Below are 26,674 nucleotides of genomic sequence, written 5' to 3'. Positions count from 1 at the left end.
ATATATATATATATATATATATATATATATATATATATATATATATATATACTTTGTAGTTATGCGATACACAAAGGAACCACATGCTCAAGATTACACAAACAAAATACTTACTCAGGGGATAAGCACACCGTAAAATGTACAGCCTGTACACCCTGCCTTCCGTGTTCCTACTTAAAAGTGAATCTTCTTTCATGTGGCCATCCTTGTACCATAAAAATTGATAACCTTATTGTGCAAAAACGAAGTAATAATAAACTTTGGTAAATACAGTGAAGAGGAGCACACGATTCCAAGTATGGTATATGGATAGCCACAATTAAAGTCACCATCTTATTAGTCTCACTAGCGTGTCCGTAACAAGGGTTAATCCTTTTAGAATTTTTGGCAACTCTTGTACAGTGGCGTAGTATTTTCTTTGACCGCTTATGTAGGTTCTATAACATGTATTCAAGCTGGGTTTTCTTTTATTAATCAAGTCAAGGATGAACCAAGGGACACCCAGATGCGTTTTGGAATCGGATGATTAACTTGGCGGCTCCAAGTGGAGGCGGAGGAGCGTGACTTTTTATTTTTTTCTTAAGGTAAATTTTAAAAATTTTTCACGTCTTTAGTTTTCAAGATATCAGATTGAAACTTTGCACACGGATTGTGTATACCTTTTGGTATTTCTCAAAATTTTTGACAGCCCTACGTGAAATCGGCGCCGAGCTCGAGATGCGGAAGTATTCCAAGAGGGTGATTTTTTCAGAAAAAAATCCTTTTTTTTTTTTTTTTTGATACGGACGAGTAAGTGGTGCCGTTGGAATGGGATTGCTATACTGAAGAAAATGGCGTTTGAACTATAACTTTATGTCACACAGTAATGACGCAGTACATTTTTGAAGTATTATATATAGAGAGAGTGGCGGATCCAAGGAGAGGGCTATAGGGGCTATAGCCCCCCCCCTTGACGTTCAGATATACACTGGCTAAACTGGGCTTTCAACCCTGCTTTACACTGGATAAAACGGCAAAATATGGTTTAGTCCCTCCCTTGATCATATATATGTATGAAAAATGGGTCACCTTCAGTCTTTCAAAAATTTTTTCCGACCTGTTTTCAAGATACAAGACTAAAATTTCGCACACGTATTATGTGCATAACAACTTATCCTATTAAGAAACATTCAGATCCCTACGTAAACCCAGGCCCGGGTTAGGGGAGTGCAACATTTTTCAAAAAAAATCGAAAAATCTCCCGATTTTACTCGACATTCCCGTTTCTTGTGTATAATACGGGCAACCGAGTGATACCATTAGAAAGTATGCTCTATCTTGAAAAAACGAGGTATGAACTGTGATCCTATAATAAATAGTAAGGAAGCAGTACATGTTTGAGTGAAAGTCTAAAATTTACTTCAAAAAGTGGAAGTCCTAAAAGGGTTCATGAACATTTTACAGTAAGAAAAGATACATATCCTTTCATTATATGCAAGCAACATTTCTTTATATTGTTCAGGTTGCATAGACGATAGGGAATGTTAGACATGTTAACGAAGATATGGGTAGCCATGGTTAAGATCACCGTTACCTGTAAAAACATTAACGAATTGACTTCATTAACCAAATCTCTCATCCATTTACACCCTACGTATGTTATGTTTTAACCTCGCCAATATTTTTTGAGGTTTAACCAAGAATTCTGTTAACCTCAAGAACACACTCGACCTATAATATTTTAACATAAAAAATTTGCCTTTTAACCTAAACAAATTTTAACTTCAGCATATATTTCCATGGATAGCCACCATTAAGGTAGCCGTTACCTGTTCTGTTAACAAATTCGGCCGAGAAAATCGCTATAGTTGTCTCTTGCAAAAATAGAATTCAAAAAATTGCTTTCATTCAAGAGTTATCGTGTAGAGTAACGGAACGGCGTATTAACATTGCGATCTTGTAAGAGCCACATGTGATTCCAATAATATGTACACTCATGTCCAAAATTATTGTCGCATGTCCATAAATATGTTGTTCTAGGAATATAATTTGATAACGAATTCGCCCGGTATTTCTTATAATGTTAGTATCTGTACAATCGGCAAAGACATGTATGTGGAAAATTTCATGTCAAAAGAGCAGTAAATAAGAACAATAAAACGAAAATAAAACTTTCTTGTCCATTTAGCAACATTTTGTTTTACTCATTCTAATTTTCGTATTTATAATTCTTTCACTATGAAATTTACCACAAATATACATTTTCCGATTATACACATTGTATCAGCATTAAAAGTGCCCTGCAACATCATTATCAAATTATATTCTTACAAGAAGACAGTTATAGATATGCGACAATCATTTTGGACATGAGTGTACCTGATTATGTTCACGAGATTATAGGTGTAATCGATCAAACGAAACAGAACTTTGGAAAATATTTGAGTCCATGGTCTTGTTTATATTATTATCATTATTATTATTATTATTATTATTATTATTATTATTATTATTATTATTATTATTATTATTATTATTATTATTATTGCATTATTATTCGACCCTCGAGTTAGCGAATCGTTACTGTTTCTAAACAAAATATTTTGGCTGTTTTCCTATTTCATATATCTCATTACGACTTCGGATTTTTTTTCCTTTTCATCTGTTGTATCTTAATTAATTCAATTTGTATATTATCTGTATCGATTTCTTTTCCATACTTCAACTCGCTAAAAGCTTTTATGACTTTATCTTATAGTATTCGAAATTCTTGATCTTTTATGTTCTTTAGTATTTGAACTGTTGATTCTTACTATTATATAGTTAATGTACGAGTCTTCGGCGCGGGAGACCCGGAATCGATTCCTGGTGGGAACTCATATCACTCGAATTCCACATTTACATCTCTTATAGTCTTAGTGCTGAACAGGACTCTAAATTAACCGATCTTACCTTTCATACAGTATTCCCTCTAACGCCTGAAAACTTTCTTCGCTAACAGTCTTTCTGATATATTATAGAAAATACTTGTTCTTCGTAGCATCTGTAAGATTTCTACTCCTTTTACCTCCTTATGCGTATTTTCGTATTGCCAAACATTAATTTCGTATTTCGTCTTTTTCGTATACTACTTTTTTCTAATTTAGACTCTAGTAATTTAGTTTATGGTGCGGTATAGTTCTCTTGGGTTTGCTATTATTCCTTTAAATTTGCTTTTCAACTTCCTGTACATCCTTTTTCCATCTTCCGTGCAATTCCGTACCTACATATTTCTCAACATTCTGTAGTGTTAATAGAAACGTGACACAACTCAAAATCAACTTTTCAGGAGATCGAGTTGAAGATTGTCAAGGCTGCAGTTTAACATGGGCGGGAAAATGAAATTGCTTTCTTTTTTTGCGTGGAGGGGGATGGGTGGAAGGAGTGATGTGTACTTCACCTGCAACGTTTCTACACAAAATTATCATAGTCTTTAGGGCCATTTTCAACATTTTTGAGTTGAGTCATTTTCCTATTTAGTCCAAACTCGTTTTCGCGAATTCGGCCGAATAATTTAAAGCTTGAGATATTATATACGATAATTGTATTTGTGCTGTGTGGCTGCAAGACATGGGCGCTTATTTTGAGAGAAGAAATTAGACTGAAAGTGTTTGAACATAAAATCCTGAGTTGAATATTCGGATCCAATAGGGATAGGAATATGAAATGACGGAAACTTCATAACGAAGAACTGCATAAATTATACCGCTTACCAAATATTGTTAGGATCATCAAGTCTAGAAGGTTCAGGCAAGCGGGTCATGTAAAAAGTAGGAAGTAGGAACGTTTTGATAATTTTAACTGGAACCCAATTGGAAAAATGCCATTAACAACTTCTAGGCGAAGGTGGGAAGAAAATATTAAGATGAATTTCGCAGAAGAAACTAGATCCAGTTGTCTAAAAATAAATATCAATGGAAATCTGTTGTGAATGCGGCATTGAACCTCCGAGTTCCATAGGTCATAGAGTTAGTCACTTTTCTGTTAAAGCTACGTTTTCTTATGTATGTTTTTCAAGACTACAAGTATAATAATAATAAAAAAAACTAACCACAGACGTGACAGTCTTTAGGGCCTGAGCTGAGGTATTTCAATGCCATTTGTTATCTCAGCATTTGCAAATCGGATACAGAGCGGGCGCGGTACTCTTGTGTCAGTAGGCCTATCTTCCAACTACGAAGTGAGAACACTGTTTATTAATTGCGCATCAGCATTTTATGCAGTATTAATAGAGACCGAAAATTTTATCTGAACTCTCTCTCTCTTTATATATATATATATATATATATATATATATATATATATATATATATATATATATATATATATATATATATATATATATATATATATATGTGTGTGTGTGTGTGTGTGTGTGTGTGTGTATGTGTGTGTACATCGACTGTATGGAGTGTAACGCTTCTTTCACATTAGGCGGCGATTTGCTGTCGCCGCTATAAGCAGTTTGCCGCGTGAGAAGTGTACCCTTTCATATTACGCGGTGTTTTGTCGCGAATGAAAAGTATGCGAGCAGGGTTGCTGTGCAACTGAAGAAACAAAACCTTGTGACTCTTGTCCTGTTGTGGTGGTTGCAATACGCAAAAAGTGTCTCTATTCACCTTGTTAAGACAGGCAGAAAGCGAAATAAGAGAGACACATATGGATTCACCCTTTTTTTTTAGAGAAGTGGTATCTTGAGAGAGAGTTTTCTATACTGTTTTCACAATTGATAGACTTGAGCAAAATAGCGGAAAGGTTATGGGTATTTAAAATACCATCCCGATATTCACTTGTTGTGGCTGGGAAAACCAGGATAAATTCCTTTCAGGATAGTCAGTGGTTGAGATCTATTCCAGAATCCTAAGACTATTGGCTCAAATATCTTTAAAACACTGCTCTAGTACCTGAATTCAAGGGACTATTTAAGGAATTACATCAATAGAATTGTTAAGATAGTTATAAAATATATAAAATAGATATATTTATCAAATATCACATAATGAATTCTCTCTTGCTTTGCTAAGGTGCATTACAGTATTATTACTAAAATCCGGATTTCGAATTTTTATGTAACAAAATATACATAGCAAAATAGTACATAAATATATAGCAAAAGACTGTAAAATATGTAATATTCTTGAAATATTTGATAGTATATATTTCGGTTTTGGAGCACCAGAAATTTGTAGAATTACAAGTTCATTTGCCCAGCGCTGCTCGTACATTTATCCCAATCTTTTATTACATAGAAAAAAAATGTATTGATTTGGACTCTTTTTAATCAAGGACCTATGGATTCGACACTTCGGTAGTATCGGTCGTTTTCGATTATTTTTTACATGTCATCTTTTCCCATATATTGTATGTAACAAGTTTGGTTAAAAGTACTCCAGATGTCCTAGGCTAGAACTTAAAACATACACAAACACACTCCACACACGCACACACACACACATCCACATTATCGCAACCACTCTCTACTCTTTCCTGGCAACACTTGCTCCCTCCCCAACACCCAAGCGGCAGATTGCCGCCTATATGTGAAGACCTCTATTGCTTGTCTCGCTTGACTATACGTGGCAATCAGCCGCGCCGCTTTCTAGCAGGGAGAGGCGGCTATTTTTCCTCGCCGCGTAAATTTGCGGCGACTGCCGCGCATATGTGAAGAGCTTTTTTGCTTGCAATATCTTTCTAGGCCTACGCTAGGCGTGGCAATTTGCCGCCGCTGTGCGCGGCAGTTCGCCGTCAAATAAGAAAGGGCTGTAAAAAGAAAAATTTGTTAGTAGGAAAAATGTATTATAGTAGTACGAATGAGGTGAACCTGTGCCTAGAGCCAGGTCCAGATAGACACCAAACCTACAAATGTTGTCTGTGTCAGACCTCATCAATAATTTCCTCCCGTCGAATATACACTGTGTACATACCTGTAGACATGGACTTATTCTCACCTTGCTTACAGAAGTGTTTCTAATATGAAAGTATGCATGTAACACGTAATATGTTTCAATAAATTTCTGCATTCTACGGGTAGACGAAGTTAAACACGAATTGTGTTTTACACTGTTTTTAAACCCACCTGAAGCTGTAACATATGTTGTATGTTCATATTGATTTTCCTGCCTCTGTTGTCTGGATTCGTAATCACCACTTTTGACTATGACGAATTTTTGTGTGGTGATAAAATACAGGTTAAATCCGTATACGAGACTATGTTGCATGGCAAGCAGCAAATTTGTTTATTGTTCCAACGTTGCTGACGGCAAAGGGGGAAAAATAAACAGCCTCAAGTGGAGATTAAACAAACCCTAAGCATTAAACAATAGCTTTTGTGAAGTTAACTACAAGTTTATTGCCATATATACACACACAAAGTTGTGCATGTAGTGTGTTCATGTGTGTATATAAAAAAGGAGTTGTATAGTTTATGTACGTATTCTGATATTACAGAATTTACACTATTACAGTACAAGAGTCCCAGGATTATACTGTATACCTGATGGCATCTATGTCGAATTACAATGTTTATTTGTAAAATTGGTAAAAGTAACAGTGTATACATGTAGGTATTTCCCCCTATGTGTAGGTATTTCGTGACTAGGTAATAATAAAAAAAAAATATATTCTTTATGTAATAATACATTCTGCAACTTTTGAGACCAAAGTTTATTTGCACTACCATAAAAACAAAAGTTTAAAAATAAATACTTTCTTTTCCTTTCAAAGAAAATAACGCGATCGTTGTAACGATTGTAAATTTACACAAGAAAACCTATGGTAAGGCATATTGTCTTAGCGTAGATATTAAATATTCGCTAAGGTTTTCGCGATTTTTATAATCATATCTGTTAGCGTGCACACTTTGACATGCAGCAAGAGCGACTAATGGGTTTCTCTATTCAGAGAAAAAAATAATTTTCATTGATTTTAGCAAATCTACACACGATTTTTCAATTACACCCAAAAATCAAGAAAACATATAAAAAACAAGAATTTAAGTCAAAATTAATTTCTGGGAAAACGTGTCATTTGACGTTGCTATGACAGCGTATGAGCTCCCTCGTGGTTAAGTGGTTAGCGTATACGCCTTTGGCGTGGAAGACTCGGGTTCGATTTCCGGCGGGAGCTCTAAAAGTGTCCACAATCCAAAATATAAAATTAATACCGTGGCCTTCGTCGTGGTTAGAATTCTCTGTGAAGTGTATACGATACTCATCCTTCTCTCTCTCTCTCTCTCTCTACATAATTTACGTTTCTCTCTCTTTCTTTGGGGGCCGCGGTGGCACAGTGGTAGAGCGTTCACCTCTGGTGCTTGGGGTTCCGGGTTCGATCCCAGCCCCCTTCAAGTGAACTTTGTGGTGGACAAACACCGTGTGCGTGGGTTTTCTCGGGGTTCTCTCGTTTCCTCCCACTTTCTTCATTCCACCATTTCACTCATTTCTCATAATCACCGTCTCCTTTAGCCTAACCGGCATAAACGTGGGATGTAAAACTCAAAGGTTTTATTTCATTTCATTTTCTCTCTTTTTCTTTATCGTTTTTATCCCAGTTGATCCACGGCGAATCACGGGTTCACTATTCTACGTTCAATACCGATTTTCTCTTCTTTCCGAACTCGGATTTCAAAAAAATTGGTACCATTGTGTTTGTTTCGTCGAGCACTAAAGGAATCAATCAGAACATTTTGTCCCCCATATCGTTGCCACCTACCAAACAATTCTTCTTCAAATCAGATTTATGAGATATAGTGGGAAACATTGTATAGGTATTAAACTATTGTGTGCGTATTACCACAGACCAGGTTCGATTCCCTATATGAGCTCGTATGGTTCGGATCCCATGTTAACCTGTAGATCCTCGTCTCATATAGCTTTGGTCTTGAACGGGACGCTCAACTCCAAATCAACCATTTTTTGATTTCTACAATCTTTAGGATAGTTATTGTACTATACACAATTTTTGGAATATGACGATTAAAACAAACGCAAACAAGTTATCTCTATTTATGTTTACCTCAAGATCGTAATGCCTGTGTCTCGAGAATGATAGCATTCTTTAACTCGCCTTGTAAATGGATTCCAATGTGGAATGTACATTCGCTTGTCTGGATCTGCATTAGCTGTTTCTTACATCAGTTTCTCGGGTGTTAACCTTCATCACAACTGCACATGACTATATCGTTATTTGTGAGTATGTGTGTGTCAGTAGGAGATATGATAGCAGCTGCAAAGATGATTGGAGCGTGTCTGAACATGATCTTTAGTGTCTTATTCAGCGGTAGGGTGAGGGGAATTGATGCAGAATGTAAAGAAGTAATGAACATACAGTGAGCAAAGAAAGTATTCGTCCGGCCAGAACTAAAGTGTTTGTACGCAAATAATTTGCATTCAACTCAGTAATAAAAGCAAGAACGAAACACAATTATTTCATTACACTATCTATACAGTTACCAAACATAGAAATTAAGTTATTTCACATTCGAAGCATACGAAAACGTACAAATAAAATAAACTAAACATATTTCACGCCAAAAAAGTATTCGTCTACAAAGAAACATTATTCATCTGCAATGGCTTAGATTGTAGTCCCCCAAATTTTAATACTTTGTGGGTCCTCCTTTTAGCCGTATGATCTCTTGCAACCTCTTTGGCATTGATCTGACTAAATTTTCTGTTGTTGCCCTGGTAATTTTTCTCCATTCCGTCAACAATGCGTCTTTAAGATCAGTTTTATTTGAAATGTGGTGTTTTCGTATATTTGTTTCCAGTGTGTGCCATAGATTCTCAATTGGATTTATGTCCGGTGATTGTGGAGGGGTTTCCATCCACTTCGGAGTATTGTATAAGAGCCAGAGTTTCGTATTCAGGGCAGTGTGTTTCGGGTCGTTATCTTGCGTGAATATGTAATCCCCTACTAGGCCCATTTGCTCAACACTCGTGAGAAGATGTTTCTTCAAGATGTTGATATATGCTATGTGATCCATTATTCCCTCAATGAAACACAATTCCCCAATCCCGTTCGCACTCATACACCCCCATACAAGTACTGATCCGCCCCCATGTTTCACTGTAGCTGTAAGATTCTTTTCCTCCAGCTCACAATTCTTTTTTCTCCATACCAGAACTCGTCCATCTGATTGAAACAAATTAAATTTGCTTTCATCAGTGAAAACCACCTTTTTCCAGAAGTCGAATGTCTCGTTTCTGTGTGATTTTGCATACTCCTGGCGCTTCTTTCTGTTGGTTTTGCTGATATATGGTTTTCTGCGGGCTGTTCGGGCTTGATATCCAGCTTCATGGAGGACGTTTCTCACAGTTTGACCTGACACTTTCTTTCCAGACTCTTGTTCAAGCTCCGCAGCTATGACGGGTACACTCATTTTCGGAGTTTTCTTAACTTTACGTAAGATGAGACGTCTATCTTGCTGCGTTAGTTGTGATGGACGCCCCGATCTCGGTACTTTTGTATGTTTTTGTCTTTTTAAACTTGTATATGAAGCTTTTAATGGTGGTAATAGGCCGACCAATCATATCACTGATCTCACTAAAGGATTTACCCTAACCAAACAATGGTATCATTATTCGTCTTTCCTCTTCACTTGTTTCTTTTGATTTTCGGCCCATTTTGTCTCCCCTGGTTGATTTCTGTTAGTTGTTCACTCCAACAGCAGCAGCACACACACACACTTCGACTAGAGTTCACTAACTGACACAAACGTCTGCAAATAGTACCAAAAGACACGCGTTACGAAGGGTATGTTGCTTCAGGTAGATACAAGACGAATACTTTTTTGGCAGTAAATGTGACTTCTCTCTGCTTTATTGTAACCTAAAGAAAACGAAAGACAAAGTTTCATTTCTTTCTTTATTTATTTTATGCTGGAAAGTGTAGACGAACCTACGGGCATATTATTGTGCGATAAAGTCTTCGTTCCTTTAATATATGATTCGATTTATATTGTATGCGCTTTGAGACGAATACTTTTTTTGCTAACTGTACATTACTAAAGATGCAGCAAGTATGACATCAAATCAGTTATTTTATAGTAAAATATTGTTCCATATGGCAAAACTGAATGTTGAGTAGAGGCTAGGGGCTCATTACGTATCGATTTACACCAGTGCAACGCAAAATTTGAGTTTCAGTTTTGATAACCAATATTAAATATTAATTTTTAATTGCCCATGTGTGTCTTTTTTTTTTTTTTTTTTTTTTTTAAGAAAAAAATGTTCCGGGTGCGCACTCTCAGCGTTTATCTCCCACTGCTGGTACTATTCTATCATTATTATATTATAGACGTATTATTTTGGTCTGCTATGGGGGGCACTCTCAGAGCTGCGGGGAGTAGTGCCCCTGAAAGAAACACTGATGTCAACAACCCAAATTTTGCATTTTTCGATCATCTATTGTTTGCAATGTCCATAAGATCACCACCATAATTCTCTTTTCTTCTTTTTTCGTGACGGTTAATTAGGTATTAAAATGAAATCAACAATGTTAGAATAAGTTTATACGTTGTGTTAAAGTGTTATAAAAGAAAATCAGTTGCAAATAAAGATGTGTTTTAACACGAAAAAAATAATAGTTGACCAATTATTATTATTATTATTATTATTATTATTATTATTATTATTATTATTATTATTATTATTATTATTATTATTATTATTACATTATTATTATTATTATGTGAGACAGTAAACCAATACACTTGTAAGTACAGAAAACTACTGTTTATTAAATCATATTTTATGAGTAGGCTTCCTACTGTAACTGAAAGTTATTGGAAAGCATTTTCTTGTTGATTTGAGTCCTTTATCTTCCATTTTGCAGATCATCCGCGGAATTCGCTTGTCCACAGTTGCCGTGCTACACTATTCCGCGAATAATCGAGAGTTTACTGTATTTTAATGTTGTTTATGAACGGTAGTTGTGTTTATTGTTAAGGAGCAATATTATTTTCTTGTTACAGAGCACTTACTTTATGCTTACACTGACGCATTTTTAATAGTTTAGGGGAGAGTAAATTACGTGAAATTTAAATTTGATCCATTTTGGGTATAGCCTGTTCAACCTTTAAAAAAAAAAAATGAGCATTACTTTGCCATATGAAGCATTATATTACGGCAGAATTATCGAAGAAAATGGTACAACTGTGCTTTCTTTGTTAATAATGTTTCGTACACTATAATCACTTGGTTCTGGGTTTGATGACCTTTGATCTGAAATTTTCAACAACTGCCAGTTTCATCCGGAAATCAGTCCATCAGGAAATCTCAGTCCGAGCAAGGGCGCCGATTTCTCTTAAATTTGGGGGGGGGGCATTCAGATGCAGAAGGTATATATATGATGATTTTAAGACAAATTGCATTCAAATTATGCCAAATATTGTGTATTCATAAATACAATAGGGGCCCATATAAGCTTTGGGGGCCCCTCGGTCCCCAGGATCGGCGCCCTTGGGTCCAAGTTCTGGTTTATGGCATTTGTTTTGGTGGAGAAGTTTACATTTACTTTTCGGAAACTTTAAACATTATAATAATCCATCCTTAAATAAAATAAAATAAAATAAAACGACTGATTATCGGCGCATTTACCCTACAAGCAGGCTACTACTTAGTCAAACAGCATGCTTTTGTGTTTGAATGTACAGAATAGATTACAAGAACGCAAATTAGTTTCTGAATGTATGGGATATATGTATTTTCCCACTGTATTGCCGAAATACTACCGTACATCTAGACACGTTACTGCTAATGTATATATATATATATATATATATATATATATATATATATATATATATATATATATATATATATATATATATATATAGTGGCGGATCCAGGATATGATCAAGGGAGAGACTAAACCATAGTTTGCAGCTTTATCCAGTATAAAGCAGGATTGAAGTTCATTTTATCCAATGTATACCTGTCAAGGGGGAACTATAGCCCTATAGCCCCCCTTGGATCCGCGCATGTATATATATATATATATATATATATATATACATAGTCGGGTCCAAGGTTTTCTGAGGGGGTGCACCAATAACTACCAGGACGTTTGATTTGAGTGATATTTTTTTAATGCCTTTAGATATCTGAGGTTGTGAATGGGAAATCGCCCTAGAAATGCTAAGTGTCTGCTCTCGGTAAGTCCTTTTCTTTCAATTTTTAGAAAATTAAGTTAAACTATTGATTTTGCAAAACTTCGCTTTATTTTAAGCCCAAACAGAAACACGTCAACAGAAAATTTCTGAAAGTGTTTCTATTTTCACTCCTAGCTTCTCAATTTAGGTAGTGCATATTTACAACAAAGGGGGTGCATGTGACGTCCATTCAGACAGCCCCCCCACCTTTTCAAATTTAATCGGAAATGGTCTCAATCGTTTGTACATCGTTTGTACAGAAATGTACAGGCGAAATTTTCGTTTGTACACAATTAGGGGCGTCGCCAGAACGAAAACAAAGTGGGGGGCTGTCTAAATGGTAGCCCCCACCTTTTCAGATTCAATCGGAAATGGTCTCAATCGTTTGTACGTCGTTTGTACAGAAATGTGCAGGCGAAATTTTCGTTTGTAGACAATTAGGGGCGCCGCCAGAACGAAAACAAAGTGGGGGCTGTCTAAATGGTAGCCCCCCACCTTTTCAGATTCAATCGGAAATGGTCTCAATCGTTTGTACATCGTTTGTACAGAAATGTGCAGGCGAAATTTTCGTTTGTACACAATTAGGGGCGCCGCCAGAACGAAAACAAAGTGGGGGGACTGTCTAAATGGTAGCCTCCCCACCTTTTCAGATTCAATCGGAAATGGTCTCAATCGTTTGTACATCGTTTGTACAGAAATGTGCAGGCAAAAGTTTCGTTTGTACACAATTAGGGGCGCCGCCAGAACGAAAACAAAGTGAGGAGCTACCATTTAGACAACCCCCAGCTTTTCAGGTTCAATCGGAAATGGTCTCAGTCGTTTGTACATCGTTTGTATAAAAATGTACAGGCGAAATTTTCGTTTGTACACAATTAGGGACGCCGCCAGAACGAAACCAAAGTGGGGGGCTACCATTTAGACAGCCCCCCACCTTTTCAGATTGAATCGGAAATGGTCTCAATCGTTTGTACAGAAATGTGCAGGCGAAATTTTTGTTTGTAAACAATTAGGGGCGCCGCCAGAACGAAAACAAAGTGGGGGGCTTTCTAAATGGTAGCCCCCACCTTTTCAGAGTCAATCGGAAATGGTTTCAATCGTTTGTACATCGTTTGTACAGAAATGTGCAGGCAAAAGTTTCGTTTTTCACAGTTAGGGGCGCCGCCAGAACGAAAACAAACTGGGGGCTGCCTAAATGTTAGACCTCCCACCATGTCGAATTCAATGACAAACTGTCGCACTTGTTTGTACGTCTTTGTACAGAAATGTGCAGGAGTAATTTTCTTTTGCACACAATTAGGGGTGCCGCCAAAACGATAACAAAGTATATGCTGCCTAATTGGTAACCCCTCCCCACGTCCGATTCAAAAGAAAATTATCTCAATTTTTTGTTCATCCTTTGTACAGTAATGCAAAGTCGAAAGTTTTGTTTCTATGCTATCAGGGGCGTCGACAGAACGAACACACATGGGAGCTGTCTAAGTGGTAGACCCACCATGTTCGATTGAACCACAAATTGTCGCGATCGTTTATACATCATTTGTGCAAAAATGTGCAGGTAAAATTTTCGTTTGTACTAAATAATATACGGATGTGAGTATTTTTAATGTTTGACCTAGAATGGAAGGAAAGGAATGGGGATTGCAATTATTATAATTATGTATATATCTCAGGATTTGCTCAAAGTTAGAGATATGAAAGTTGTTATTTCGACTTCTCATTTCAAATGTTAAACCAGTGTATCGTGTTTTAACGTTTTTTGATATTTAGCCTAGAAAGTAAGAAAGGGGATTGGGCTACAGCTGTGTATTACTGTTTTTGCAGTTTAGCGATCAACGTTAACCGGTTGAATAACGATTGCTGAGATTGAAAGTGGTACCTATTATTAGAACGCTAGATTGCAAAACACCAGTTCTCGCTATCTCCTATTCCGATAATCGTCAATATACTGTAAATGTAAATTTATTAAGTGGAGTGGGTGAAACACGTACGGACTTTAAAAATATCGTAGTTGGAAAGAGTAGAAGCTGAGGGACAGTCTGTGAACCGAACTCAGAAGCTCTCGATTTGCAAAGCGTGAAACACAAACTGTGTTGGTCCGTATTATTCCCATTTTAACATTAATTTGATTATTTCTGTATGCCACTCTATGTCGACAACGGCTGAACTTGAACTTAAAACGGCATTGAATCTGTCACTATTCATCTCAGTCATCCTGGAAACTGTTCCTTCGACACTAATATCGTCTGTTTTCGATTATTCCTCCCTCTGAACCCCCATGACGATGGGGGCTAAAATGGTATTTAAATGACATCTGAAATATCACTATTCTTTTCAGACCCTCTGAACTATGGATCCGACACATTACTTTTACATGTAACCCCCATCACTCCTCGGAGGTCAGAGAGGGTTCGCAGAATATAGCGATCTTTATTAATTAGACGATAGGTTACCTAATCACCAAATTTGATTTAGATCTGAGTATAGAGTATCGCATACACACATATCAGCATCCATAGAAGGGTCAGAGGAAGTACCAAATATAGCTCTATTCTATTGATTTGCTCACGAAATTTAGTTCAGATCCGATCAGTATTTATGGAGAAATAAAACATCACATTCACACAGAGAGAAAGAGAGAGATAGACAAACCTACAAAACATCTGGTAGGAATCTATAAGCTCCCATATTCATACGGCGGGAGCTAAAAATTATTCTTAATATTTACGTCATTGCTTATCCATATCAATTTCTATCTATTTATTAAATTGGGTTCATATTGTACATCTATGAATGTAGTACATTCATTTAATCGAACATGGAGCAAAAATTCACTAAGACATTCTTTTAAGTTACAATACATTTGAAGCAACAATTATTCAATTGAATATTATTTCCATATATTTTCCTACAGTTCCGTATATTTTCCTTCACATTATACCTTGTTATCATTTTTACTAAATTTCAAATTCAAGAATAAAAGTTACAGGGGATGGACAAAAATATGGATTCCCTTCATGCACATTACCTTCACTAAGAGCAAGTAGGACCGTGTGCAGAACGCCCTGTAGTCGATGGGGAATGGAGAAATACAGGTCGCGTATGGTTGTCAAAGAGACGTTATACCATTCTTCCGCCAAAGTAGCGGAACGTTGTTATAGAGAGGATGGTAGTGGGTAGCGGGTATCCAAAACTGACCACAAGGACATGATAATATTGAGGTGTGGCGATTCTGGGGGCCATGGAAGTTGCGACACTTCATATTTGTGCTCATCGAACCAGTTCTGGACGATGTGAGCTGTATGAGCAGGGACTCTGTCATCTTGGAACATGGCATTACCATCTGGAAATAAGATTTGCATAGTGGAATGCAGCTGGTTACTCAAAATGGTTACTTGGTCCTTGGCAGTGACATGTTCATGCAAGGTGATAATGAGTCTGGCAGAATACCAGCATATGGCTGCCCAAATCATCACTGGACCACCAAAAGTGCCGAAATCATCACTATTGGTAACAGAGGTCTGTATTGTACGCTTGTGCCGGCGTTTTCCACACGTAAACTCGACCAGCACTTGGAAACAATGTAAAGGAAGACTCATTCCACCAGATGCCAGTCTTCCACCTCTTCATTGTCCAGTTTTTATGGGCGTTGCACCACTGTCTCCGTATAGCAGCATAGTCAATAGTAACGAGTGGTTTGGAAATGCAAAATCTTCTATAAATTCCTTACTTGTGGAGTTCTCTTCTGACTGTTTTAACACTAACAGGCTTTGTAAGCACAGTATTCAGCTCAGCATTGACTTTTCGCGCCATGGTGATCTGCTTCGTCACAATTCTATCCAATGTGCGTGTCTCTGTCACGCAACGCACACTTGCGCCCACGCTGGTGCTTCGCTGAAACGGTTTTTCCGAAAGATTCATAGGCAAACATGATCTTCGAGACTGTACCTCTTGATACACTAAAAATTTCCGCTACTTTCGTTACGGAAACTCCCACAATACGTACACAAATAATTTCCCCTCTTTGAAACTCTATCAGTTCAGACATGATTCACGATAACCTGCACGGACTGGTCGTTGAACTGTAAATGGCCCTTCTGTTCGATTGGCCAGGCTGTTTACCTCAAGCGATGTGCCGGTGACCACAGCGACACCATCATGTTCAGACTCAAATCGTGTTTGAAATGGCTCAACCTTTTATACCAGGTGTTTCCACTCTTTTTGTATATCCCCTGTATTTGCATCCCATGTCTTGTTAGTAAATACTCCATAGTATATGACACATTTTTTAATGTTCCACTAACCAGTACTTTCAAAGTTAATTGCTTCTACTATAATATTACTATTATTATTATTATTATTATTATTATTATTATTATTATTATTATTATTATTATTATTATTATTATTATTATTATCTTAGGATTAGCAAATGGTCCAACGTGCAACAGTGTGCAATATTTTGTCTTCATCCTGAGTCTTTAATATAGAATTAATCCAAAATCCAAAATCGCGAATTTCGTGAGCATTTTAGTGAACCCCCTTTCTTACATTTTAGGTTAAGTATCAGAAAACGTTAAACCATGATACACTGGTTTAACATTTGAAATGTGAAGTCGAAATAACAACTTTCATATCTCTAAATTTGAGCAATACCGAGATATATACATAATTATAGTAATTGCAATCCCCAACCCTTTTCTTCAATTCTAGGTCAAATATTAAAAATACTCACATCCGTATATTATTTAGTACAAACGAAAATTTTACCTGCACATTTTTGCACAAACGATGTATAAACGATCGCGACAATTTGTGGTTCAATCGAACATGGTGGGTCTACCACTTAGACAGCTCCCATGTGTGTTCGTTCTGTGGACGCCCCTGATAGCGTAGAAACAAAACTTTCGCCTGCGCATTACTGTACAAATGATGTACAAAAAATTGAGATAATTTTCTTTTGAATCGGACGTGGGGAGGGGCTACCAATTAGGCAGTATATACTTTATTATCGTTTTGGCGGCGCCCCATTTGTGTGCAAACGAAAATTTCGCCTTCACATTTCTGTACAAACGATTGAGACCATTTCGAATTGAATCTGAAAAGGTGGGGGGGGACTGTCTAAATAGTAGCCCCCACTTTGTTTTCGTTTTGGCGGCGCCCCTAATTGTGTACAAACGAAAATTTCGCCTGCACATTTCTGTACAAACGATGTTCAAACGATTGAGACAATCTCCGATTGAATCTGAAAAGGTGGGGAGGCTACCATTTAGACACTCCCCGCACTTTGTTTTCGTTCTGGCGGCGCCCCTAATTGTGTACAAACGAAAATTTCGCCTGCACATTTTTCTACAAACGATGTACAAACGATTGAGACCATTTCCGATTGAATCTGAAAAGGTGGAAGGGGGCTACCATTTAGACAGCCCCCCCACTTTGTTTTCGTTCTGGCGGCGCCCCTAATTGTGTACAGACGAAAATTTCGCCTGCACATTTGTGTACAAACGATGTTCAAACGATTGAGACAATCTCCGATTGAATCTGAAAAGGTGGGGGGGGGCTACCATTTAGACAGCCACCTACTTTTTTTTTCGTTCTAGTGGCGCCCCTAATTGTGTACAAACGAAAATTTCGCCTGCACATTTCTGTACAAACGATGTTCAAACGATTGAGACCATTTCCGATTGAATCTGAAAAGGTACGGGGGGGGGGGCTACCATTTAGACAGCCACCTACTTTTTTTCGTTCTGGCGGCGCCCCTAATTGTCTACAAACGAAAATTTCGCCTGCACATTTCTGTACAAACGATGTACAAACGATTGAGACCATTTCCGATTGAATCTGAAAAGGTGGGGGGGCTACCATTTAGACAGCCCCCACTTTGTTTTCGTTCTGGCGACGCCCCTAATTGTGTACAAACGAAAATTTCGCCTGCACATTTGTGTACAAACGATGTACAAACGATTGAGACCATTTCCGATTGAATCTGCAAAGGTGGGGGGGGCTACCATTTAGACAGCCCCCCCACTTTGTTTTCTTTCTGGCGGCGCCCCTAATTGTGTACAAACGAAAATTTCGCCTGCACATTTCTGTACAAACGATGTACAAACGATTGAGACCATTTCCGATTGAATCTGCAAAGGTGGGGGGAAAACCATTTAGACAGCCCCCCACTTTGTTTTCGTTCTGGCGGCGCCCCTAATTGTGTACAAACGAAAATTTTGCCTGCACATTTCTGTACAAACGATGTACAAACGATTGAGACCATTTCTGATTGAATCTGAAAAGGTGGGGGGGCTGTCTAAATGGACGTGTGCATGTGCACCTTTGCACCCTCCTAAATTCGGTCATATACATATATTCCATTATTTTTCTCTTTTTGTGAGAAGCGCTATAATAGAAGAAAATGTGAAACCTTGCTGAAGGTCACCTTGATATGACTTTGAAAATACCGTTATCCTATTAAAGAAAAAAAAAAAAGATTTGGTTTGTTTTTCTGCTTTTAGTAAATCAGAACCCCTTGCCGTCTTATGACACCTTCAGATGGTTTAAACATAAAATCTTCGTAATTGCATCTGTTGTGCAATGGTTTAATTACAGATGACGCCAAAAGTATTTTTACCTTCACTATTAGCAACCCAATTCATAACTGAGGAATGAAAAAAAAACCTGCTTCAAAACCAGATCTGATTATTTCTTTTTCAATCTTTATTTTGTTGAGGTTTTATTACAGATCTTTCTTTTTGGTGCTAGGTGAAAAAGAAAAAGGTTCTTTAGAAACATGAAGCGTTGCAATGTACTTACTAGTTGACCGTGAAAGCTTCTACTTCAGTTGGACAGTGTTGCAAGTACTGTATCATCTTAAAAGTATAACTCATCCAAAACAAAACTTTTCTCTTGTCAATGTGTTTGCTTTAACGCGAAACATATTGTGGTAAATTGTTTGTGTATACGGTATATATGAAAAATAACTGTAAACGGTAAAGCTATTTGAATTATATTGTCAAAGTATTGTCGTGATGTTTAAGGCTGATTCAACGTGAAATGTGCATAATGATTATTCCATTGTAGGCCATTTAACCGAATCACTAAAAAATGCCTTTACTCATGCGTGACTTTGACGTAAAATCACCAGCAATGAGTACAATGAGTTACTTATCAGAAAGTAAGTTCATTGTTACAATCTATTGAGTATACTCACCCATTGCCCCATCCTCGTCTATTTTTAGCACACGCACTTTGTTGTACTGTAAAGGTCACGAGACAACTACCAGTTGAGATCTGTATACAAATACATGTACAGTAGCCTGCTGTCAAAAAAAAAAAAAAAAATCGTTCAACCGAAGTACCATCGGCCTCACCAGATTCGGTTAGAGACTCTAGTGCAGTGGTTTCCAACCTTATTTACCTGGAGCTCCCTTTATAGACCTTCCATACTTCACGCACCCCTTTCCCGTTGGTCATACGTGGTTTCTGGTTGATCCCTTCCGCAACTTCAGATACAGCTTTGAATTCTGAAATCTTCAATAATAATAATAATAATAATAATAATAATAATAATAATAATAATAATAATAATAATAATAATAATAATAATAATAATAATAATAATATAATTTATTTTCACAAGTATGCTTGTTCCAGCAAGACTTCTGCATACATTGTTGTGCAGTATTATTATTAAACTACAGCTTTTAATAGTTATTTTGCGTTTGTACTATATAATATTTAAGACCTCTTTGTTACAACATGTCCTATAATATTTGTAAGTTAAAAAAACGTAAGAAAAATCGTTATTTAGTATATACTGTATACTTGGTTGCTTGTAAATCAGTTATGAATGTCTCCTTTATTTGTTTATTTATTTTAGTTCTTTAGTTATTAGAGTGAACAGACAATACCACACTGTTGCATATAGGGGTTGCATATGTCTCAGGCGTTTGTTTCATGGCCAAATAATAATGAAAAAGGAAGAATAACCATTTCTCCAGTGTAAGATTAATCTTTATTGTTTGGAGTGTTTTGCCCAATGAACACCATATATAACTGCCATTGTAATTAATTGTGTATGTAATGTATTTGCTTATTACATACTGCATGCAAGAAGAAAGAAAACACTGATCATGCATGAATTAGAAACTCCAACCGGAAGTAGGCTCAAATCTTGCAAACGGTGCGAGATATTGAGAAAACATAATCGAAAAAATCTCCCCACCCTTGCCGATTTTTTTAAAAAAAATCAAGACATTTTTCACTTTTGTCTGTAAAGGGACATGTACAGATGTTGTGAGGAATGAGAAGGATATTTATGCCCATATGCGAATGATGCGCTGTGTAGGGAGCACAGGTTCAGCTAGTTGTCATTTAATAATGTACTTTCGGCTCTTAAATGAAAAGAGATTAATGAAAGAAATATTGTTCCAAAACGTGGAGACATCATCCAAAGGTTCTGACGTTTTTTTCTGCTCCCAGTTTTCTTTCTTCTTCTTCATGATTTGTCTTGGGACAGAATTGTAGGAATATGTATTTTAATGAAGCTCCAGCAATGTTAGATTCGCAGTCTAGATTTATAAAGTTGCAAAGGACAGGAATACTAACTGCTTAATTCACAGAAAACCTTAGCTGCAAAAACTTTACCAGTAAACATGAAGCTGACATTTCATTGACTATTAAAGTTGTTAATTTTAAAAAGAAGCCTTAAAAGTTCTTGATCAGTTCTCGACAACTTACCTCTGTGAATCAGGATTTTCGACGTTGACCACAGTAAAATCAAAGTATCGCAATCATTTGGAAGTGGAAAGTCATCTTAGTCGAACTTATCGCCGAATATCAAGAAACTTGTGAAGGAAAAGCAATGTCAACCATCACACTAAGTGTTTCCTTTTCTTTTACTTAATAAGGTTTTGAACTCCATCTTATACACTAAAATAGTATTTTGTATTAATTTTAGGTAATTTTGTAAAAAAAATGCATAATTATTTTGTTTTAATAAAATAGAGCTCTTAAATAGGAATAAGAAAGACAAAATGTGAAACATGTATCGTTTTGAATTTAGCTGAAGCTAAAGTGTAAATACTTATTACAAGTTGTGTTTTATTCTTAAGTCCACATTATAACAATTAAAACGTTCATTTAATTATTTTAAATTTAAAGCCTAAATACCAATTTTCATGTGTTTAATCTTAAGGAATTTCAAGATATGGCCATCTTATTATAACAATTAACACACACCTTTAATTGTTTTAAATTTGAAGCCTAAATAATAATTTCCATGTGTTTAACCTTGAGGGATTTCGAGATATGACCATCTTATTACAACAATTGTAACTCCTGTTCTTTTTTCTTCTCTTGTTGGGAAGCATCAGAAAGCGCCAAAACATGCCATTACTTAGTTTCAATGAAAAGTCTAAATACCAAATTTCATGTCTAACCTCAAGGGATTTCGAGATACGACCATCTTATTTTAACAATTACAACACCCAGCATTTCCTTCTTCCCACTTTTATCATCCTTTGTAGGGAAACGTTTTTAATTATTTTAATTGAAAATTCGAAATGTCAAATTTCGTGTCTCTAACCTTTAAAGTATTTCGAGATATGGCCAGTCTATTATAATAATTGTAACCCCACCCTTTTTCTTCCAACCGTTTTCTTACCTTGTAGGGGAAATATCAAGAAACAGTTAAACATATGTTTAATTATTTTAACCGAGAAGTCCATATACCAAATTTTATATTTCTACCCTTCAGAGATTAGAAGATAGGGACATTTTACCATAATAATTGCCACGTCCATTTTCCCGTTTCATCATTAAATTTAAAAAAAAAAAAATCTTCCATATTGGTACCTTAAATCACAAATTTTATGCTCTGTCAAAATTTCAAGTTTCTAGCTTAAGCGGTTTGGCCTAGGCGTTGATCAACAATTCAGGATTTCTATTATACAGATTTCTATTTCTATTATAGACATTTAAACATTTATTGCGAAATACCCGCTTCGTGTTTTTGATTCTTGTGAAACAGTTAGTCTGGCTTAACTCATATAAAGTATTAATAAAATACATAAATATACCTACATTACAGTAGTAAATTGAATTTAGTCCCTTGTGTACAGAAAGATATGTGTGGCGAGTTGAGTGACAAGCTTTCTGTCGCATTCAAGCGTTTCTGAAGTCAAACATTCTTCTGTATAAAATTTATTGATCTGCTAATTTTTTATTTAAGTTTATTTCCTTTATTATTATTATTATTATTATTATTATTATTATTATTATTATTATTATTATTATTATTATTACCTCCAAAACAAACAAAAAATAAATAAAATAAGCAGTCCCCTTAACTTGCTAATTACATTGGATTCAGTCCCCTTCATGGTACAGAGTCCAAGTAAATTTAAGATCTTGCCTTCATAACTTCAATGTTATGTAAGAACTAGAAGTAAAATCAATGAAATTAAATAAACAAGAAAAGATAATATTCTTATCAGTTGGAATTTCGAGTTTTGCTGTGCAAATAGTGAAAGATAAATATAGCACTTACTTACATTTACCGAGAAACCGTAACCCAAACATTTGCGAATAGAGATATATTCAGTGAAAGGGTAAGTAGAAGGAAACTGAGTGCATCAATAAAATTATTTATACAGTGCGTTCGAAAAACTATCATGCACTATAATAATATCGACTTATTCCTTACAGTAGTTCCTGGAAGTAGTCTCCATGAACACATGCTTTTCTTGACCCTTCCCTCCCAAATAACACCCCTGGTATTAAGTTCCATATTTTATCTGCCAAACACAAAATGAGTATCCGAAGCCTGTGATTCATGTATTTTCATAACACATGAAGTTAGCAGTTTCAACCTTCCGTTACTGTACATTAAATATGCACTATTTTAAGCTAAAATAGCATTATTTGAGACTGCTGCGTGGCGTGAAGGTCAGTCTGAGATATTGCAGTGAGTTCAAACTTAAATTATCCTAAACGATAGCCACTAACTTACACCATGCTGGAGAAATTCGAAAGCATGGAAGATGTATGCAGGCTATTGCCGTAGGTCAAATCCTCTGTGTGCTTAACAATTCGCATTTTCATATGTGGAACTCAACGGATATCAAATTGAACAAACATTGTGTGATTTTTACCCCTGGAGCGAGTCTTTTCAGACACTGCATTTCCCAACATGGTTGATCAAATCAGTAGAGTGATTGTGCGGTAATGGTTCCCATTAGACCATAGATGAAGTGGGTTAATGGGTCATGGATCAGGATTTGTGAGTTGGTCGTAGATCAATAAGACGTGACCCACTACTCATCGTGACCTAATTTGATCCACTGACCTATGCTGACCCACCGATTCACTGACCCAATCTGCTCAGTGCATTGTAGATAGCATCTTCTCAACACTGGTGAATTTGTCTACGTATTACTTTCAAGGCGTCCATTTTTCTCCCTTTTTCATTTGTTTCTATTTACTTACCTGAGATGAATATATCTAAGTGAAAAAAAAAAAAACTTTAGCACTTTTGGATATTGATACTTGTAATTGTAATAATAGCAACAAGACCTACTACTTGGCTTTCGAGACACAGCTTCTGCGTTTTTAGAGGAGCTTACTACAAATATATATATAAATATATATATATATATATATATATATATATATATATATATATATATATATATATATATATATATATATATATATATATAGATATAGATATATATATATAGATATAGATATAGATATATAGATATATCTTAGGGCGTTCCTCATTTTGGGTAATTTCGTTTTGCGATACGCACACACCCCAAATATATTCTTTGTGACCATAGACACGCATTGGTGAAACTGCAGCTCTCTACGAGAACGTTAACCTGTGCCGACTTAACGACAGTCATGAAATTACATTTCCACCTTGAAATATAATTTAGAATTTTCAACCGTGACAACGGAGAAACTAAAAGAGACAGAGAAACGAAACTTCGCACGATGCAACTAGAGGAAGGGTGACATCTGCTCGTGTATTGACAAACAGCACCGGATGAACAGTGTTGATAACCCAAGATAAAACTGTGTTTTTGTAAATGGAGTGACCTAAATTGAATATCATCAGCAATAAAATAAAGACAAAAGAGATGGTAAACGCAGATCAGTGTTGCAAACATCTCGAGAAATAACGTGTAATATGTATTGGCGCACACAGCGAGTTAGATACTAACGTTTTGTACACCTTAAATCAGATATTGACAAAAATTATTTGCGTTGGCTCTTAACTCTAGAATGATCCTCTCAGCAGTGTTGCCATAAACAGAAGAAAAAAATTGAGTATGGAAAACATACAATAACTCTGGAAAGGTCACTAGTGCTGTATCTATGCTTTAAAACCTATAATGCAGGGTGGTAGAACATGAGGAGTAGAACCGTGGTTATGTGAGATCGATAACTGGCCGAGATATACGATATCTTGTAAAAGCTGACAGGTAAGATTTGTGAAAGGTGGCAACGCTGCACAGCGGGTTGGAATCCCAACAACCTGGTTAAGATATGAAAACAGCGTTCAATTTGCATGGGTTTATGTACTCATGGGCTTCTGAGGACGCTGATAACCATGATGACATCAAGAGTAAAAAAGCCGCTGCTCTGCAGCGTTGCCATCTTTTACAAACCTTAGTTCTCTGATTTAATAAGATACCAAATATATCTGTCAGTACGTGAGTTATCAATCTTACATAACCACGGTTCTACTCCTCATGCTCTACCGTCTTGCATTATAGGTTTTCAAGCATAAAGTATTTGTGACCTTTCCGAGTTATTGTATGTTTTCTAAGCTCAATTTTTCACTTCTCTTGATGGCAACACTGTTCAGCGGATCCTTCTAGACTTAGAGTCAATGCAAACAGTTCTTGTCAATATCTGATTTAAGGTGTACAAAACGTCAGTACCTAATTCTCTTGTGCGCCAATACATATTACACGTTATTTCTCGAGAAGTTTGCAACTCTGATCTACGCTTACCATCTCAATTGTCTTCATTTTTATTGCTGGTTCCAATGATGGTATTCAATTTAGGTCATTCCATTTACAAAAACACAACTTTCTCTTGGGTTGGCAACACTGTTCACCCGGTGCTGTTTTGTTAATACACGAGCAGATGTCACCCTTTTTCTAGTTGCTTCGTGCGAAGTTTCGTTTCTCTGTCTCTTTTAGTTTCTCCGTTATCACGGTTGAAAATTCTAAATTATATTACAAGGTGGAAACGTAATTTCATAAATTTGTTGTTAAGTCGGCACGGGTTAACGTTCTCGTAGAGAGCGTAGAGAGCTGTTATTTCACCAATGCGTGTTTATGGTCACATAGAATACATTTGGGGGTATGCGTATTGCAACAGGAAATTACCCAAAATAAGGGACAATATATATATATATATATATATATATATATATATATATATATATATATATATATATATATATATATATATATATATATATATATATATATTATATATATATATATATTATATATATATATATATATATCAACAAGGAAATAATTACATTAAATTGAAATTCATCTTTGTATGGCCCATGACAAACACTTTGCCATTTTATATCGTAAAGATCAGATCGAATGGTATTGTAACAGAGCAGTACTTGAGCGATTGACCGTAGAAATTCAAACTACTCCGATTATTGATAATTTCATAGTCTTGTTTTATTACAAGTGTAATCTCTTTAGTCCGTGGATAGGAGGGAATGGATCATGTGTTAGAGTTGATGACGATGGGTTTTGGTGGGTGATGTATCATAGTAGGTCGTTGGTTAGAGTGAGTCGCAGTGAGTCGTAGGTCATAGGTCATGGGTCACGGTGGATGATGGGTCATGAGTCAAGTTTTCATTGACCCACACAATCTCTGTATTAGACGAGCTCAAGAATGAGACGTGGAATTTCATGATTCACGTGAGCAAAACTACTTCACCCAAGCCGTAGATCTCAAACACTATTGCTTAAACTAAAAACTGATAAAGCAATTGTAAATATATATTTAAAAAAAGCTTTTATGAACGTTTAATGGGACGCAAGTAATTCCACAATATACTTCAATAATAAGTATGGTTTAAATTAGGAATGTACCGATATATCGGTATCGGTGATATCGGCCACTTTTGAGAGTATCGTTACCGATATCGGCAAATGAACACCGATATTTACCAATACAGTTTCCGAACTATTTTCAATTTGTTTAATACTAACAGTGACATATTTATCGATTTCTTTATGCTTGTTTTTGCACTATTTGCACTCAACTGATATTTTAGTCCCTCAATGCCAAAATAGTGATGAAGAAAAGCCAAAGGTCCTCAGTCAGGATCATTTATTTATTTATTTATTTATTTATTTCGACTTATTTTACATGTCGAGGTTAAGGCTATATGTAGCCTTATCTACCACCTAAACATGACACAAAATTGAAAAATCAAAGAATATAGCTAACAATAGCAAAAGAAAA

The sequence above is a fragment of the Thermobia domestica genome, chromosome 14 (assembly GCF_964235325.1).
Source record: "Thermobia domestica chromosome 14, izTheDome1.hap1.1, whole genome shotgun sequence".
In the NCBI taxonomy this organism is placed as follows: domain Eukaryota; kingdom Metazoa; phylum Arthropoda; class Insecta; order Zygentoma; family Lepismatidae; genus Thermobia; species Thermobia domestica.
This window is presented reverse-complemented; position numbering follows the sequence as displayed.